The 17,229-nt window shown below is 45.4% G+C and overlaps 1 long non-coding RNA gene across 1 annotated transcript; it reads left to right on the forward strand.

Moving 5' to 3' along the window:
* Positions 1 to 12,621: 12,621 nt before the first annotated feature.
* Positions 12,622 to 16,666, forward strand: LOC135571307 (uncharacterized). The gene is made up of 2 exons (XR_010463717.1): positions 12,622 to 12,960; positions 16,008 to 16,666. It is a non-coding gene; the product is annotated as an uncharacterized LOC135571307 (long non-coding RNA).
* The last annotated feature ends 563 nt before the right edge of the window (positions 16,667 to 17,229 follow it).

Consider the following 17,229-nt stretch of genomic DNA (forward strand, 5'->3'; position numbering starts at 1 on the left):
GCAGAATGCTGTGGTAGCCATGTTGGTTAAGTGTCTTGAATTCTAAATAAATTACTGACAGTGTCACCAGTAAAGCACCCCCACACCATCACACCCCCTTCTCCATGCTTCACTGTGGGAACCAAACATGCAGAGATCATCCCTTCACCTTCTCTGCGTCTCACAAAAACACATCGGTTGGAACCAAAAATCCCTCATTTGGACTCGTTAGACCAATATCCATTTCCACCGGTCCAAAGTTCATTGCTTGTGTTTCTTGGCCTAAGCAAGTCTCTTATTCTTATTGGTGTCCTTTAGTAGTGGTTTCTTTGCAGCAATTCGACCATGAAGGTCTGATTCACGTAGTCACCTCTGAACAGTTGATGTTGATGTGTCTGTTACTTGAGCCAGTTTCATCATAGCACTTCATGGTCTTTGCGACTGCTCTTGAAGAAACTTTCATAGTTCTTGAAATGAATTGAATGACCTTAAAGTAATGATGGACTGTTGTTTCTCATTGGTTATTTGAGCTATTCTTGCCATAATATAATACAAAATAGGGCAATCTTCTGTATACCACCCCTACCTTGTCACAGCACATCTAAATGGCTCAAACGCATTAAGAAAATAATTTCCAGAAATTAACTTTTAACATGGCACACATTTTAATTGCAATGCATTCCATGTGACTATCTCATGAATCTGGTTGAGAGAATGCAAAGAGTGTGCAAAACTATCATCAAGGCTACTTTAATGACACTAAAATATATCATATATTTTGATTTGTTTGAAACTTTTTTGGCTACTCAACACAGCAAAAAAAGAAACGTTCCTTTTTCAGGATGAACCATGAACAAATTAATGAACATGCACCTGTGGAACAGTTATTAAGACACTAACACTTAACAGAGGGTAGGCAATTGAGGTCACTTAGGACACTAAAGAGGCCTTTCTACTGACTCTGAAAAACAACAAAATAAAGATGCCCAGGGTCCCTACTCACCTGCGTGAATGTGCCTTAGGCATACTGCAAGGAGGCATGAGGACTGCAGATGTGGCCAGGGAAATAAATGGCAATGTCTGTACTATGAGATGCCTAAGACAGTGCTACAGAGAGACAGGATGGACAGCTGATCGTCCTCGCAGAGGCAGACCACGTGTAAAAACACCTGAACAGGATTGGTACATCCGAACATCACACCTGTGTGACAGATACAGGATGGCAACAACAACTTCCAAAATTATACCAGGAACGCACAATCCCTCCATCAGTGCTCAGACTGTCCGCAATAGGCTGAGAGAGGCTGGAATGAGGGCTTGTAGGCCTGTTGTATGGCAGGTCCTCACCAGACATCACCGGCAACAACGTTGCCTATGGGCAGAAACCCACTGTCGCTGGACCAGACAGGACTGGAAAAAAGTGCTGTTCACTGACAAGTCGCAGATTTGTCTCACCAGGGGTAATGTTCGGATTCACATTTATAATTGAAGGAATGAGCATTACACCGAGGCCTGCACTCAGGAGCGGGATCAATTTGGAGGTGGAGGGTCCTTCATGGTCTGAAGCGGTGTGTCACAGCATCATCAGACTGAGCTTGTTGTCATTGCAGGCAATCTTTCACCTGTGCGTTACAGGGAAGTCATCCTCCTCCCTCATGTGGTACCCTTCCTGCAGGCTCATCCTGACATGCCCCTCCAACATGACAATGCCACAAGCCATATGCTCATTATGTGTGTGATTTCCTGCAAGACAGGAATGTCAGTGTTCTGCCATGGCCAGGAACGAGCCCGGATCTCAATCCCATTGAGCACGTCTTGGACCTGTTGGATCGGAGGGTTAGGGCTAGGGCCATTCCCCCCAGAAATGGCCGGGAACTTGCAGGTGGCTTGGTAGAAGATTGTGTTAACCTCTCAGAGCAAGAACTGGCAAATCTGGTGCAGTCCATGAGGAGGAGACACACTGCAGTATTTAATGCAGCTGGTGGCAACACCAGATACTGACTGTTACCTTTGTTTTTGACCCCCCCTGTTAAGTTTGCTGAATATACACGTAGTTAACAGTGAGAAGATGTTTATTTTTTTCTGAGTTTATATACGACTTGAATCCTTGGCACAAAGTTATATTATATTCTACTCAATCCATAGGCTTCATTAATGTAATTCAGACTTTTTTGAAGTTGATACAACTGTCTTTGATAGCTGAGGTTCATAGCTAGGTTCTGAACTAATATGTATACCAAACGTTTTAGGATCCATACACAGATAGGCTAGCTACAGATTGGCTAGCTACACATCCATAGGCATAAAGGCTTTTTTATCCTCCACTGGACAATAAGAAAGAAAATAGTTAGCTAGCTACGTTATTCCATCTATCTGCATTGCATGGAAAATGGCAGCAAGACAAGCTTACACAATTGTACATTCAATTTGCAGTAAATTATTTAGTTAGCTAGATTCGTTACATCCACTGTTTCACAAGACGACGGCCTGGTTTGCTGGTTGTTTCAGGAGTCCCTAAAACATTAAACAACCAGAATTACAATGTAATACTCATGTCACAACTCCCGTAAAGCTAGCCAGCTGGCTGACTAATGTTAGCTAGTCAGCTAGCTTGCTAAATCGCGATTTTTGTAATTTAACTTTCTGATAAAAAAATATGTATAATCTAATAATTTAATAATTTGTCTCTACATTAATGTTATAATCACTTACATTAGCTTTCTTTCTAGTATTTTGTCGGCCATCTTTTCTGAAGAAAGTCTCCAGTCTTGGGTCGCATAGCGTCAAATTCGTCATGGGAACCAGTCGATATGAATGGTCATTGCCCATCAGTCGCCGCTAGTGATTTGCATACATTTGGGAAAGGTGTATCTTTTTCACCGCCTCCCACGCCACGTTCACACCGCCCAAAGGTTCCCTGCCCTCTCCATTTCTCACCGCTTTCCTTCCATTGAACATGAATGGGAAGCGATGTGACAATATTTCATTGATCAGCGCCATACTATATTTGTGCGCTTGTGAACAAGTGTTACCACCTGCATGAAATACGCCCTTCATTCACCTTTAACTAAAACACCCTCATTTGCTGCAAATCTTTGAAAATGTTGGAACTGGTCAGTTTCTAAGCACAATGGCAAACTTGATCACGTTTCTGTAAAGGTGTGGGTACAATGTTTTAAAATTTTGCAGTGACTTTTTCAGACTAAAATTCAGGCCACCTTGGCTATAACACTGGTAGAGCATTCTACAAGATTGAGTGTGTATACGAACAATTTAAAAGTAAATGCTACAGCCCACACCAAATCATTGACACCCTTGATAAAGATGAGCAATAATAACTATATACAATATATAATTAAAATACTGAGCTATATTGTATGCAACAAAAAAAGTGAAATTATATAATTTTATACTAATTCAATTGCTAAAAGAAAGAGATTTTGTTTAACAAGTAATACTTTTTTCTCAAAAGGTTAGGGGTAAAATTATTGACACCCCTAATTAAAAATAAACCTTGTCTGACACACCAATAAATAAATATTCCGATAAATATTTTTCTGAAAACAATGTGTATTTAGCCTTACTATATAGGCCATGAATTAATATGTTTTATTTGCATGACTTAGATAGGTAATGCATCACATTACTGTGCTTCTACACCTGCATTGCTTGCTGTTTAGGGTTTTAGGCTGGGTTTCTGTACAGCACTTTGAGATATCAGCTGATGTACGAAGGGCTATATAAATAAATTTGATTTGATTTGATTTGATCACAAACACTTCAACCAGCTAGTTGACATGACCAATTAGGGTAAAATAATGTTGTATTGAAATTTGCATAGACTTTTTAAATAATCTAAAACATCATACATTAAATTAAATATTTCTGCTTCAGTTACCTTTAATGGAAGACAGGCCAAGTCAAATGAGGGCTGATATCAAATATGAACAAAATATGATACATTGTGTGTGAAAATATGAATATATATGTCAATTCATGCGTTTACTGTTTATATGCTCATAATACGTATAAAATTACATGTACTGAATAATATTGTGAAACATATTGAAGATAACAGGCAAACTGCAAATACTGATATGAACATATTTTTCTATTTGCACAGACCAAAAAAATCCCATAACAATAATTCTCTATTGTCCATAATAGAATATCATCAAAGAGCATATCGCCAAGACATGCTAACGCCCTCTGTTATTCATAATGGTGAGAGGTTAGCATGTCTTGGGGGTATGATCTTTGACACTTTGTAACGCTCTCTTCATTCAGGGTTATCCGTAATCATGATAGCCCCCATATTAATGTAGAAGTATTTAGAAACATATTTGATTCTTATTTATAGTAAAAGTGACTCCAAAATCATGCAATACATTATTTACCATTAATTTCTGTTGGGCACAAAATAATCAGAAACACAACTAAAACGAACTGCAAATCATCCAACAAGTTTGTAGAGTTACAAGCTCGATGTAGTCATTACGTGTTATGAATATGGGACCAAAAACTAAACTTTTGACTACAAAGAATCTTTAGGGGTGTCAATAATTTTGATCCCTACTGTACATACCTTATCTGAAAAAAATAATATTACTTGTTAAACAAAATCTCTTTCTCTGAGCAATTGTATTAGTATAAGTGAATATAATTTCACCTTTTTTAGCATACAATATAGTTCAGTATTTCATTATTTATTTTATACAGTCATTATTGGTCATCTTTATCAAGGATGTCAATAATTTTAAACCCCACTGTGTATCTCATATTGGGCATTACCTACGTAAGGGTATGAACCAGTAAAGTCACTTGTGTGTGTGAAGGCACTCCCTGGTGATGTGCAAGGGGCTCCACCCATCTGGGGACATTCCAGGGCCTCCACCCAGTTCATGCAGTCTGACAACATTTCTCTCAACAATTTAAATCTAACTTTACATGATGACAGTAGTTGTCACTCTGGTTTTGGCCTAATATGAAAATCATTTTGCTCTTTATTTGGATAGTCAAATCAAATCAAATCAAATCTTGATAAGAGAATTATGTTCTCCTGGTACATAAACCCAATTTAATTATATTACTCAGTCTGCAAACCAGAATTTGTAAGATCCTGGTCGAATGAAACAGACGGAGGCCCAGCTAAAATAGTAAAAAAGGTTAATTAACGGGAACATTCTAAAGTCAAGAATACAAAACAATTAATTTTATACTAACTTCATCATGCCCACACATTCACACAACCATACACACACACACATACACACAACCATACGCACACACATACACACAAACAGACGCACACAATGTCCTGCTACGCACACACCGTCTCACTACCCAGCCGACAGAGATTAGTGACCTTGTCCTTGAGACGTACTCCCCGTTCTCTCCCAAATCTCTAGTCAGGTCGACACCAAGCTCAGACAGTCTGTGTTTAAAATACCATAAAGACATATTGTTTTACCCTAATTCTGACTAGGACTACACATTTATTGATTGTGATTTTATACATTCTAATCAATTCCATACAATTATATGTTTCAGGGCGGACTATTCTAATCATTCAATTAACAGATAATTATCAACTAACAATCCACCCTGAATGACTAAATAATACACACTGACACATCAATTGTATACAAGAATAATCCTGACGAATACATTGCTTATCATATCCTGCCATACATTTACCTATGTTATACAAAACCAATATGTGTATTTTCACTCCTTATCCATCAATGACAGTTATAGGCCTACATTAGGTATCCTAACACTTCCTGTTAGGGTTTTTATTACAATCTTCATAAAAATAGTCTCATCCAACATTGGCTCCTCGTAGTTAAAAGAAACGGAGCCATCTCCTAGGCCTGTAGGCCCGTATTCGCCATCACACAGGCCGGAGCTTGAAATCGGTTGCGTCATTGACCTCTCCAGAGTCCTGATAAGCAAAACTTTCACCGTGAAGTTGGGAGGAGGAGGCGTGATGGTGTGGGGTTGCTTTGCTGGTGACATTGTCAGTGATTTATTTAGAATTCATGGCACACTACCACAGCATGACCACAACAGCATTTTGCAGAGATACGCCATCCCAGCTGGTTTGCACTCAGTAGGACAATCATTTGTTTTTCAACAGGACAATGAACCAAAACACACCTCCAGACTGTGTAAGGGCTATTTGACCAAGAAGGAGAGTGATGGATTACTGCATCAGATGACCTGGCCTCCACAATCACCCGACTTCAACCCAATTGAGATCACCGGGGATGAGTTGGACCGCAAGTGAAGGAAAAGCAGCTGTTGGAAAAGCATTCCTCTTGAAGCTGGTTGAAAGAATGCCTAGTGTGTGCAAAGCTGTCATTAAGGCAAAGGGTGGCTACTTTGAAGAATATATTTTGTTTGTTTAAGACTTTTTTGGTTACTACATGATCTCTGGAGAGACCTGAAAATAGCTGTGCAGTGACGCTCCCCATCCAACCTGACAGAGCTTGAGAGGATCTGCAGAGAGGAATGGGAGAAACTCCTCAAATACAGGCGTGCCAAGCTTGTAGCATCATACCTAAGAAGATAATCGCTGCCAAAGGTGCTTCAATACAGTACTGAGTGAAGCGTCTGAATACATATGTAAATGTCATTTTTCAGTTATTTATGTTTTATAACTTTGCAAACATTTCCAAATGATGAGGGAAAAAAACAATTACATTTATAAAAATAAGGCTGTAATGTAACAAAATGTGGAAAAATTCAACGGGTTTGAGTACTTTCCGAATGCACTGTATTTTGTGGAGAATATACATTAAAATTGTATTTTTACATTCAGCTGAAACTTGCATACCTGTTCTGACATGAATCTCAACCAAGGAGGGGTCCTCAAAAGTATCCACTTACCCTTGATAGCTGATATTTGCCTTCCATTTTTGTCAAACTCTTCCTTAGTTTCAATTCCAAAAGACACCTGGTGAGAATACCTACCTATATACACTGCTCAAAAAAATAAAGGGAACACTTAAACAACACAATGTAACTCCAAGTCAATCACACTTCTGTGAAATCAAACTGTCCACTTAGGAAGCAACACTGATTGACAATACATTTCACATGCTGTTGTGCAAATGGAATAGACAACAGGTGGAAATTATAGGCAATTAGCAAGACACCCCTAATAAAGGAGTGGTTCTGCAGGTGATAATCACAGACCACTTCTCAGTTCCTATGCTTCCTGGCTGATGTTTTGGTCATTTGGCCAGTAGCAGCAGCAGGACGGCTACCTCTGCCTTTGTGCAAGGAGGAGCAGGAGGAGCACTGCCAGAGCCCTGCAAAATGACCTCCAGCAGGCCACAAATGTGCATGTGTCTGCTCAAACGGTCAGAAACAGACTCCATGAGGGTGGTATGAGGGCCCAACGTCCACAGGTGGGGGTTGTGCTTACAGCCCAACACCGTGCAGGACATTTGGCATTTGCCAGAGAACACCAAGATTGGCAAATTTGCCACTGGCGCCCTGTGCTTTTCACAGATGACAATGCTAGACCTCATGTGGCTGGAGTGTGTCAGGAGTTCCTGCAAGAGGAAGGCATTGATGCTATGGACTGGTCTGGTCAGACTCCGGAGACGGGCACACTGTGCACCACTCCCTAGCATTCTTCTTGCCAATGTCCAGTCTCTTGACAACAAGGTTGATGAAATCCGAGCAAGGGTAGCATTCCAGAGGGACATCAGAGACTGTAACGTTCTTTGCTTCACGGAAACATGGCTCACTGGAGAGACGCTATCCGAGGCGGTGCAGCCAACGGGTTTCTCCACGCATCGCGCCGACAGAAACAAACATCTTTCTGGTAAGTAGAGGGGCGGGGGCGTATGCCTTATGGCTAACAAGACATGGTGTGATGAAAGAAACATACAGGAACTCAAATCCTTCTGTTCACCTGATTTAGAATTCCTCACAATCAAATGTAGACCGCGTTATCTACCAAGAGAATTCTCTTCGATTATAATCACAGCCGTATATATCCCCCCCCCCCCAAGTAGACACATCGATGGCTCTGAACGAACTTTATTTAACTCTTTGCAAACTGGAAACCATTTATCCGGAGGCTGCATTCATTGTAGCTGGGGATTTTAACAGGGCTAATCTGAAAACAAGACTCCCTAAATTTTATCAGCATATCGATTGCGCAACCAGGGGTGGAAAAACCTTGGATCATTGTTACTCTAACTTCTGCGACGCATATAAGGCCCTGCCCCGCCCCCCTTTCGGAAAAGCTGACCACGACTCCATTTTGTTGATCCCTGCCTACAGACAGAAACTAAAACAAGAGGCTCCCACGCTGAGGTCTGTCCAACGCTGGTCTGACCAAGCTGACTCCACACTCCAAGACTGCTTCCATCACGTGGACTGGGATATGTTTCGTATTGCGTCAGATAACAATATTGACGAATACGCTGATTCGGTGTGCGAGTTCATTAGAACGTGCGTTGAAGATGTCGTTCCCATAGCAACGATTAAAACATTCCCTAACCAGAAACCGTGGATTGATGGCAGCATTCGCGTGAAACTGAAAGCGCGAACCACTGCTTTTCAGTGCAAGGTGTCTGGTAACATGACCGAATACAAACAGTGCAGCTATTCCCTCCGCAAGGCTATCAAACAAGCTAAGCGTCAGTACAGAGACAAAGTAGAATCTCAATTCAACGGCTCAGACACAAGAGGCATGTGGCAGGGTCTACAGTCAATCACGGACTACAGGAAGAAATCCAGCCCAGTCACGGACCAGGATGTCTTGCTCCCAGGCAGACTAAATAACTTTTTTGCCCGCTTTGAGGACAATACAGTGCCACTGACACGGCCTGCAACGAAAACATGCGGTCTCTCCTTCACTGCAGCTGAGGTGAGTAAGACATTTAAACGTGTTATCCCTCGCAAGGCTGCAGGCCCAGACGGCATCCCCAGCCGCGCCCTCAGAGCATGCGCAGACCAGCTGGCTGGTGTGTTTACGGACATATTCAATCAATCCCTATACCAGTCTGCTGTTCCCACATGCTTCAAGAGGGCCACCATTGTTCCTGTTCCCAAGAAAGCTAAGGTAACTGAGCTAAACGACTACCGCCCCGTAGCACTCACTTCCGTCATCATGAAGTGCTTTGAGAGACTAGTCAAGGACCATATCACCTCCACCCTACCTGACACCCTAGACCCACTCCAATTTGCTTACCGCCCAAATAGGTCCACAGACGATGCAATCTCAACCACACTGCACACTGCCCTAACCCATCTGGACAAGAGGAATACCTATGTGAGAATGCTGTTCATCGACTACAGCTCGGCATTCAACACCATAGTACCCTCCAAGCTCGTCATCAAGATCGAGACCCTGGTTCTCGACCCCGCCCTGTGCAACTGGGTACTGGACTTCCTGACGGGCCGCCCCCAGGTGGTGAGGGTAGGCAACAACATCTCCTCCCCGCTGATCCTCAACACTGGGGCCCCACAAGGGTGCGTTCTGAGCCCTCTCCTGTACTCCCTGTTCACCCACGACTGCGTGGCCACGCACGCCTCCAACTCAATCATCAAGTTTGCGGACGACACAACAGTGGTAGGCTTGATTACCAACAACGACGAGACGGCCTACAGGGAGGAGGTGAGGGCCCTCGGAGTGTGGTGTCAGGAAAATAACCTCACACTCAACGTCAACAAAACTAAGGAGATGATTGTGGACTTCAGGAAACAGCAGAGGGAACACCCCCCTATCCACATCGATGGAACAGTAGTGGAGAGGGTAGCAAGTTTTAAGTTCCTCGGCATACACATCACAGACAAACTGAATTGGTCCACTCACACAGACAGCATCGTGAAGAAGGCGCAGCAGCGCCTCTTCAACCTCAGGAGGCTGAAGAAATTCGGCTTGTCACCAAAAGCACTCACAAACTTCTACAGATGCACAATCGAGAGCATCCTGGCGGGCTGTATCACCGCCTGGTACGGCAACTGCTCCGCCCTCAACCGTAAGGCTCTCCAGAGGGTAGTGAGGTCTGCACAACGCATCACCGGGGCAAACTACCTGCCCTCCAGGACACCTACACCACCCGATGTTACAGGAAGGCCATAAAGATCATCAAGGACATCAACCACCCGAGCCACTGCCTGTTCACCCCGCTATCATCCAGAAGGCGAGGTCAGTACAGGTGCATCAAAGCTGGGACCGAGAGACTGAAAAACAGCTTCTATCTCAAGGCCATCAGACTGTTAAACAGCCACCACTAACATTGAGTGGCTGCTGCCAACACACTGACACTGACACTGACTCAACTCCAGACACTTTAATAATGGGAATTGATGGGAAATGATGTAAATATATCACTAGCCACTTTAAACAATGCTACCTTATATAATGTTACTTACCCTACATTATTCATCTCATATGCATACGTATATACTGTACTCTATATCATCGACTGCATCCTTATGTAACACATGTATCACTAGCCACTTTAACTATGCCACTTTGTTTACATACTCATCTCATATGCATATACTGTACTCAATACCATCTACTGTATCTTGCCTATGCTGCTCTGTACCATCACTCATTCATATATCCTTATGTACATATTCTTTATCCCCTTACACTGTGTATAAGACAGTAGTTTTGGAATTGTTAGTTAGATTACTTGTTGGTTATTACTGCATTGTCGGAACTAGAAGCACAAGCATTTCGCTACACTCGCATTAACATCTGCTAACCATGTGTATGTGACAAATACAATTTGATTTGATTTGATTTGATTTGGTCCGCCCGTTCCCCAGACCTGAATCCAATTGAGCACATCTGGGACATCATGTCTAGCTCCATCCACCAACGCCACGTTGCACCACAGACTGTCCAGGAGTTGGCGGATGCTTTAGTCCAGGTCTGGGAGTAGATCCCTCAGGAGACCATCCGCCACCTCATCAGGAGCATGCCCAGGCGTTGTAGGGAGGTCATACAGGCACGTGGAGGCCACACACACTACTGAGCCTCATTTTGACTTGTTTTATGGACATTACATCAAAGCCTGTAGTGTGGTTTTCCACTTTAATTTTGAGTGTGACTCCAAATCCAGACCTCCATGGGTTGATAAATTTGATTTCCATTGATCCTTTTTGTGTGATTTTGTTGTCAGCACATTCAACTATGTAAAGAAAAAAGTATTTAATAAGAATATTTCATTCATTCAGATCTAGGATGTGTTATTTTAGTGTTCCCTTTATTTTTTTGAGCAGTGTATATTTGTAATGCAATATAAGAAATGCAGAATATAAACTGTAAAGAGAACAACTGATCTACCTGATAAAATGACGCAGTAGCAGATGCATGCCATTTTTTTTACCAGTCTAGAGCTGACTAGAGGAAGACCCAGTTGGATAGAAACATGTTTCTCCATGCCTCTGCTACTCTCTACTCAAAGATAGTTTTCAACTCATCCATCTCACCACTTCCTCTGGGTAGGGCCACCCCAGATAACGCCTCAAGCCCTGAGCTCTTCTCTGAGGTCTGATTTTATACCACGCCAATGGCTGGCAATGGCTGGCCAATTGCTAGTCCTTCTCGATTCCGATCAATCTCAGAAAGTCAATGGGTTTGATGAATGGTCGCACTTCTTGGGGTTACTCAGAAGTGTCCTTGTTTTTGAACGAGAAGCACATTTTTGTCCATTAAAATATAATCAAATTGATCAGAAATACAGTGTCGACATTCGATCCGTTGTTCTGTGTTCGTTTAGTTCTGTCTAATTGGTATCACCTGTTTCTTGTTTGGTTGTTAGGATAGGGTTATATATAGTCTGTTCAGCCCGCTTCTGTTTTGTGCGGGCTTGTTCTCCTGTTTCTTTGTTTGAGTGTATTTTTGTTGGCATTTGGGTTTCACGCTGTCCGTTTATATTTCTGTTCATTTGTGTTTCCACTTTTGTTCATGTTATGTTTCCAGGACATTAAAGCGTGTTGTTTTTCCCACATCCTTTGCTCTCTGCGCCTGACTCCACACCTCTTCACTCATTTACACGTAACAGAAGCCCGCACCACCTATGGAGTCAGCAGGAGCAGCGACCACTCCTCTTCCCACTATGGAAGAGCGAGTTCAACATCACACGTCCATCCTCCATCGCCTAGGATCAGCGATGGATCAGATGATGGAGAGGATGGATCGTTGGGAGAGGAATGGTTTCCCTACTACTACCCCACCGACCCTCCTACCAGCAAATCTACCATCTCTCCCATCTGGATCCGGTTCCAGCGCTCTGCACATGACGCCTCCGAGGAATTACGATGGAGCAGCGACGGGGTGCCAGGGATTCCTGCTGCAATTAGACCTCTACCTGGCCACCGTTCGGCCGGCCCCCTCGGAGGAAGAGAGAGTAGGGGTCCTCATCACCTGCCTGACCGGTAGAGCCCTGGAGTGGGCTAATGCGGTCTGGAACGGGCCCGACTCAGCGAAGGACAACTACCCGGAGTTCATCCGCCGTTTCAGGGCCGTGTTCGATCACCCTCCAGAAGGTCGAGCGGCTGGTGAGAGATTGTTCCATCTTAGACAGGGGACGAGGAGCGCGCAGGACTTCGCGCTGGAGTTCCGGACCTTGGCTGCGGGAGCAGGGTGGAACAGACAGGGCCCTGATAGACCATTACAGGTGTAGCCTGAGAGAGGACGTCCGTAGGGAGCTGGCCTGTCGGGATACTACGCTTAGCCTGGATGGACTGATAGACCTGTCGATCCGGTTGGACCATCTGCTAGCTGCTCGTGGACGTTCTGAAAGGGTCCTGTCAGTTCTACCTCCTGATCCTCCTGCCCCTATCCCGATGGAGCTAGGAGGGACTGCGTCAAGGGAGATCGGAGGAGGAAGCTCCTCCTGTACCAGTTGTGGCCAGAGAGGGCACACGTCTGGTCGGTGCTGGAGGAATTCATCTGGGAATCGTGAGGGCAGGCAGAACACTCATCGGTCACCCCAGGTGAGTAAGCACCACACTCTCCCAGAGTTTCCTGTTGGTCACATGTTCCTATTAATTTGTTTCCTGAATTATTCTCCTTCTCTCCAGCATAAGGCACTGGTAGATTCAGGCGCAGCTGGAAACTTTATAGATCGCGGACTCGCTCAGAGGTTGAGGATTCCGTTAGTAAAAGTAGACCCCCCTTTTCCCGTGCACTCTTTAGATAGTCGACCATTAGGGTCAGGGCTGGTGAAGAAAGCCACAATTTCGTTGGAGATGATTACGCAGGGGAATCACAAGGAGCTAATTAGTTTGTTCCTTATCGATTCACCTGCGTTTCCAGTTGTTCTGGGGATTCCCTGGCTAGCTATTCATAATCCTACGATTTCGTGGAAACAGGGAACTCTACAGGGGTGGTCTGATGAGTGTTCAGGCAGGTGTGTAGGGGTTTCCATCGGTGCGACAACGGTGGAGAGTCCAGACCAGGTTTCCACCGTGCGCATTCCAGCTGAGTATGACGATTTGGCTATCGTTTTCAGTAAAAAGAAAGCGACCCAATTACCACCCCATAGGCAGGGGGATTGCGTGATAAATCTCCAGGGTAACGCTGCACTCCCCAGGAGTCATGTGTATCCTTTGTCCCAGGAGGAGAAGGTGGCTATGGAAACGTATATCACCGAGGCTCTGGGACAGGGGTACATTCAGCCCTCCATGTCACCTGTCTCTTCGAGTTTCTTTTTTGTGAAGAAAAAAGATGGTGGTTTACGTCCGTGTATTGATTATAGAGGTCTAAATTCCATCACAGTGGGTTTTAGTTACCCACTACCTCTCATTGCTACGGCAGTGGAATCATTTCACGGAGCGCAGTTCTTCACTAAACTGGATCTCAGGAGTGCTTATAATTTGGTGCGTATTCGGGAGGGAGATGAGTGGAAAACTGCATTTAGCACTACGTCGGGCCATTATGAGTACCTCGTCATGCCATACGGTTTAAAGAATGCTCCAGCTATATTTCAATCCTTTGTGGATGAAATACTCAGAGACCTGCACGGACAGGGTGTAGTGGTGTATATTGACGATATTTTGATCTACTCCGCTACACGCACTGCGCATGTATCTCTTGTGCGCAAGGTTCTTAGACGACTGCTGGAGCATGACCTGTATGTGAAGGCGGAGAAATGTGAGTTTTTCAAACAATCAGTTTCCTTCCTGGGTTATCGCATTTCCAGCTCTGGTTTGGTAATGGAGGGTGACCGCATAAAGGCCGTACTTAATTGGCCGACTCCGACCACGGTAAAGGAGGTGCAGCGGTTCTTGGGATTTGCCAATTACTACCGGAGGTTTATACGGGGTTTTGGTCAGGTAGCTGCCCCTATTACCTCACTGCTGAAGGGGGGGCCGGCGCGTTTGCAGTGGTCAGCAGAGGCGAACGGAGCTTTTCATAAGTTGAAGGCGATGTTTACTGAGGCGCCGGTGTTGGCACATCCGGACCCTTCTTTGGCGTTTATAGTAGAGGTGGACGCATCCGAGGCTGGGGTTGGAGCGGTGCTCTCACAGCGTTCGGGTGTGCCTCCGAAACTCCGCCCCTGTGCCTTTTTTTCAAAGAAACTCGGGCCAGCGGAGCGGAATTATGATGTGGGGGATAGGGAGTTGTTGGCTATGGTTAAGGTCCTGAAGGTGTGGAGACACTGGCTTGAGGGGGCTAAGCACCCTTTCCTTATCTGGACTGACCATCGTAACCTGGAGTATATCCGATCAGCTAGGAGACTGAATCCTCGTCAGGCAAGGTGGGCCATGTTTTTCACCAGATTTCGTTTCACTATCTCGTATAGACCAGGTTCCCTCAACACTAAGGCTGACGCGCTGTCAAGACTCTATGACACTGAGGACAGGTCCATCGATCCTACTCCCATCATTCCGGCAGCTAAGCTGGTGGCACCAGTAGTATGGGATGTGGACGCGGACAACGAGCGGGCGCTAAGGGGGGAACCTGCGCCTCCACAGTGTCCGGAGGGTCGTAGGTACGTGCCTCTGGCTGTCCGTGATCAATTGATTCGATGGGCTCATTGTCTACCCTCGGCGGGTCACCCAGGTATTTATAGGACAGTGAGAGGTCTTGAGAGGAAGTACTGGTGGCCCACTTTGAGGAGGGATGTGCGATTCTATGTTTCCTCCTGTTCGGTGTGCGCCCAGAGTAAGGCTCCTAGACACCTGCCAAGAGGTAAATTACAACCTCTTCCCGTTCCACAACGGCCGTGGACCCATCTTTCGGTGGATTTTCTTACTGACCTCCCCCCCTCTCAGGGTAACACTACAATCCTGGTCGTTGTGGATCGGTTCTCTAAGTCCTGCCGTCTTATCCCATTGCCCGGTCTCCCTACGGCCCTACAGACTGCGGAAGCTCTTTTCACCCATGTCTTCCGGCACTACGGGGTGCCCGAGGATATAGTTTCTGATCGGGGCCCCCAATTTATCTCCCGTGTTTGGAGGGCATTTATGGAACGTCTGGGGGTCTCGGTCAGCCTTACCTCAGGGTATCACCCGGAGAGTAATGGTCAGGTGGAAAGAGTTAACCAGGAGGTGGGTAGGTTTCTGCGGTCGTATTGCCATGACCGGCCAGGGGAGTGGGCAAGATATATTCCCTGGGCAGAAATAGCCCAGAACTCACTAAGCCACTCCTCTACCAACATGTCACCATTTGAGTGCGTGTTGGGGTACCAGCCAGTCCTGGCACCGTGGCATCAGAGCCAGACTGAGGCTCCTGCGGTGGAGGAGTGGGTACAGCGCTCTAAGGAGACCTGGAGGGCGGTCCAAGAGTCATTACGCCAAGCGAGTATAAGGCAGAAGAAGAGCGCTGACCGTCACCGCAGTGAGGCCCCCGTGTTTGCACCTGGGGACAGCGTCTGGCTCTCGACCCGAAACCTGCCTCTCCGCTTGCCCTGCCGGAAGCTGGGTCCGCAGTGTATAGGGCCATTTAAAGTCCTGAGGAGAATAAATGAGGTTTGTTATCGATTATTACTTCCTTCGTATTATCGTATTAACCCCTCATTTCATGTGTCTCTTCTCAGGCCGGTGGTAGCTGGTCCTATGCAGGAAGATGAGGTTCCGGAGGTTCCTCCGCCCCCTCTGGACATCGAGGGGTCCCCGGCATACAAGATACGAGCTATTCTGGACTCGAGACGCCGGGTGAGAGGCTTGCAGTACCTCGTTGACTGGGAGGGGTACGGTCCGGAGGAGAGGTGCTGGGTCCCGGTGAGGGATATTCTAGACCCATCTATGTTGAGTGAATTCCATCGCCTCCGTCCGGATCGCCCAGCGCCTCGGCCCCCGGGTCGTCCCCGAGGCCGGCGTCGGCGCGCTGCGGGAGCTGCGCGTCAGGAGGGGGGTACTGTCACGAATATTACCGAAGGTGACTCCCCTTCTTGTTCGGGTGGCGCTCGGCGGTCGTCGTCGCCGGTCTACTAGCTATCGCTGATCCGTTGTTCTGTGTTCGTTTAGTTCTGTCTAATTGGTATCACCTGTTTCTTGTTTGGTTGTTAGGATAGGGTTATATATAGTCTGTTCAGCCCGCTTCTGTTTCGTGCGGGCTTGTTCTCCTGTTTCTTTGTTTGAGTGTATTTTTGTTGGCATTTGGGTTTCACGCTGTCCGTTTATATTTCTGTTCATTTGTGTTTCCACTTTTGTTCATGTTATGTTTCCAGGACATTAAAGCGTGTTGTTTTTCCCACATCCTTTGCTCTCTGCGCCTGACTCCACACCTCTTCACTCATTTACACGTAACACACTCCTGTGTTCCAATGGCACGTTGTGTTAGCTAATCCGAGTTTATCATTTTAAAAGGCTAATTGATCATTAGAAAACACTTTTGCAATAATGTTAGCACAGCTGAAAACTGTTGTGCTGATTAAAGAAGCATTAAAACCTGCCTTCTGTAGACTAGTTGAGTTTCTGGAGCATCAGCATTTGTGGGTACGATTACCGGCTCAAAATGGCCAGAAACAAAGACCTTTCTTCTGAAAATCAACTTGGAGGACAAATAATGCTGAGTTGCATCCAAAGAACACCATACCTACTGTGAAGCATGGGGGTGGAAACATCATGCTTTGGGGCTGTTTTTCTGCAAAGGGATCAGGACGACTGATCCGTGTAAAGGAAAGAATGAATGGGGCCATGTATCGTGAGATTTTGAGTGAAAACCTCCTTCCATCAGCAAGGGCTTTGAAGATGAAACGTGGCTGGCTCTTTCAGCATGACAATGATCCCAAACACACCGCCCGGGCAACGAAGGAG

The sequence above is a fragment of the Oncorhynchus nerka genome, linkage group LG4 (assembly GCF_034236695.1).
Source record: "Oncorhynchus nerka isolate Pitt River linkage group LG4, Oner_Uvic_2.0, whole genome shotgun sequence".
Classification (NCBI taxonomy): domain Eukaryota; kingdom Metazoa; phylum Chordata; class Actinopteri; order Salmoniformes; family Salmonidae; genus Oncorhynchus; species Oncorhynchus nerka.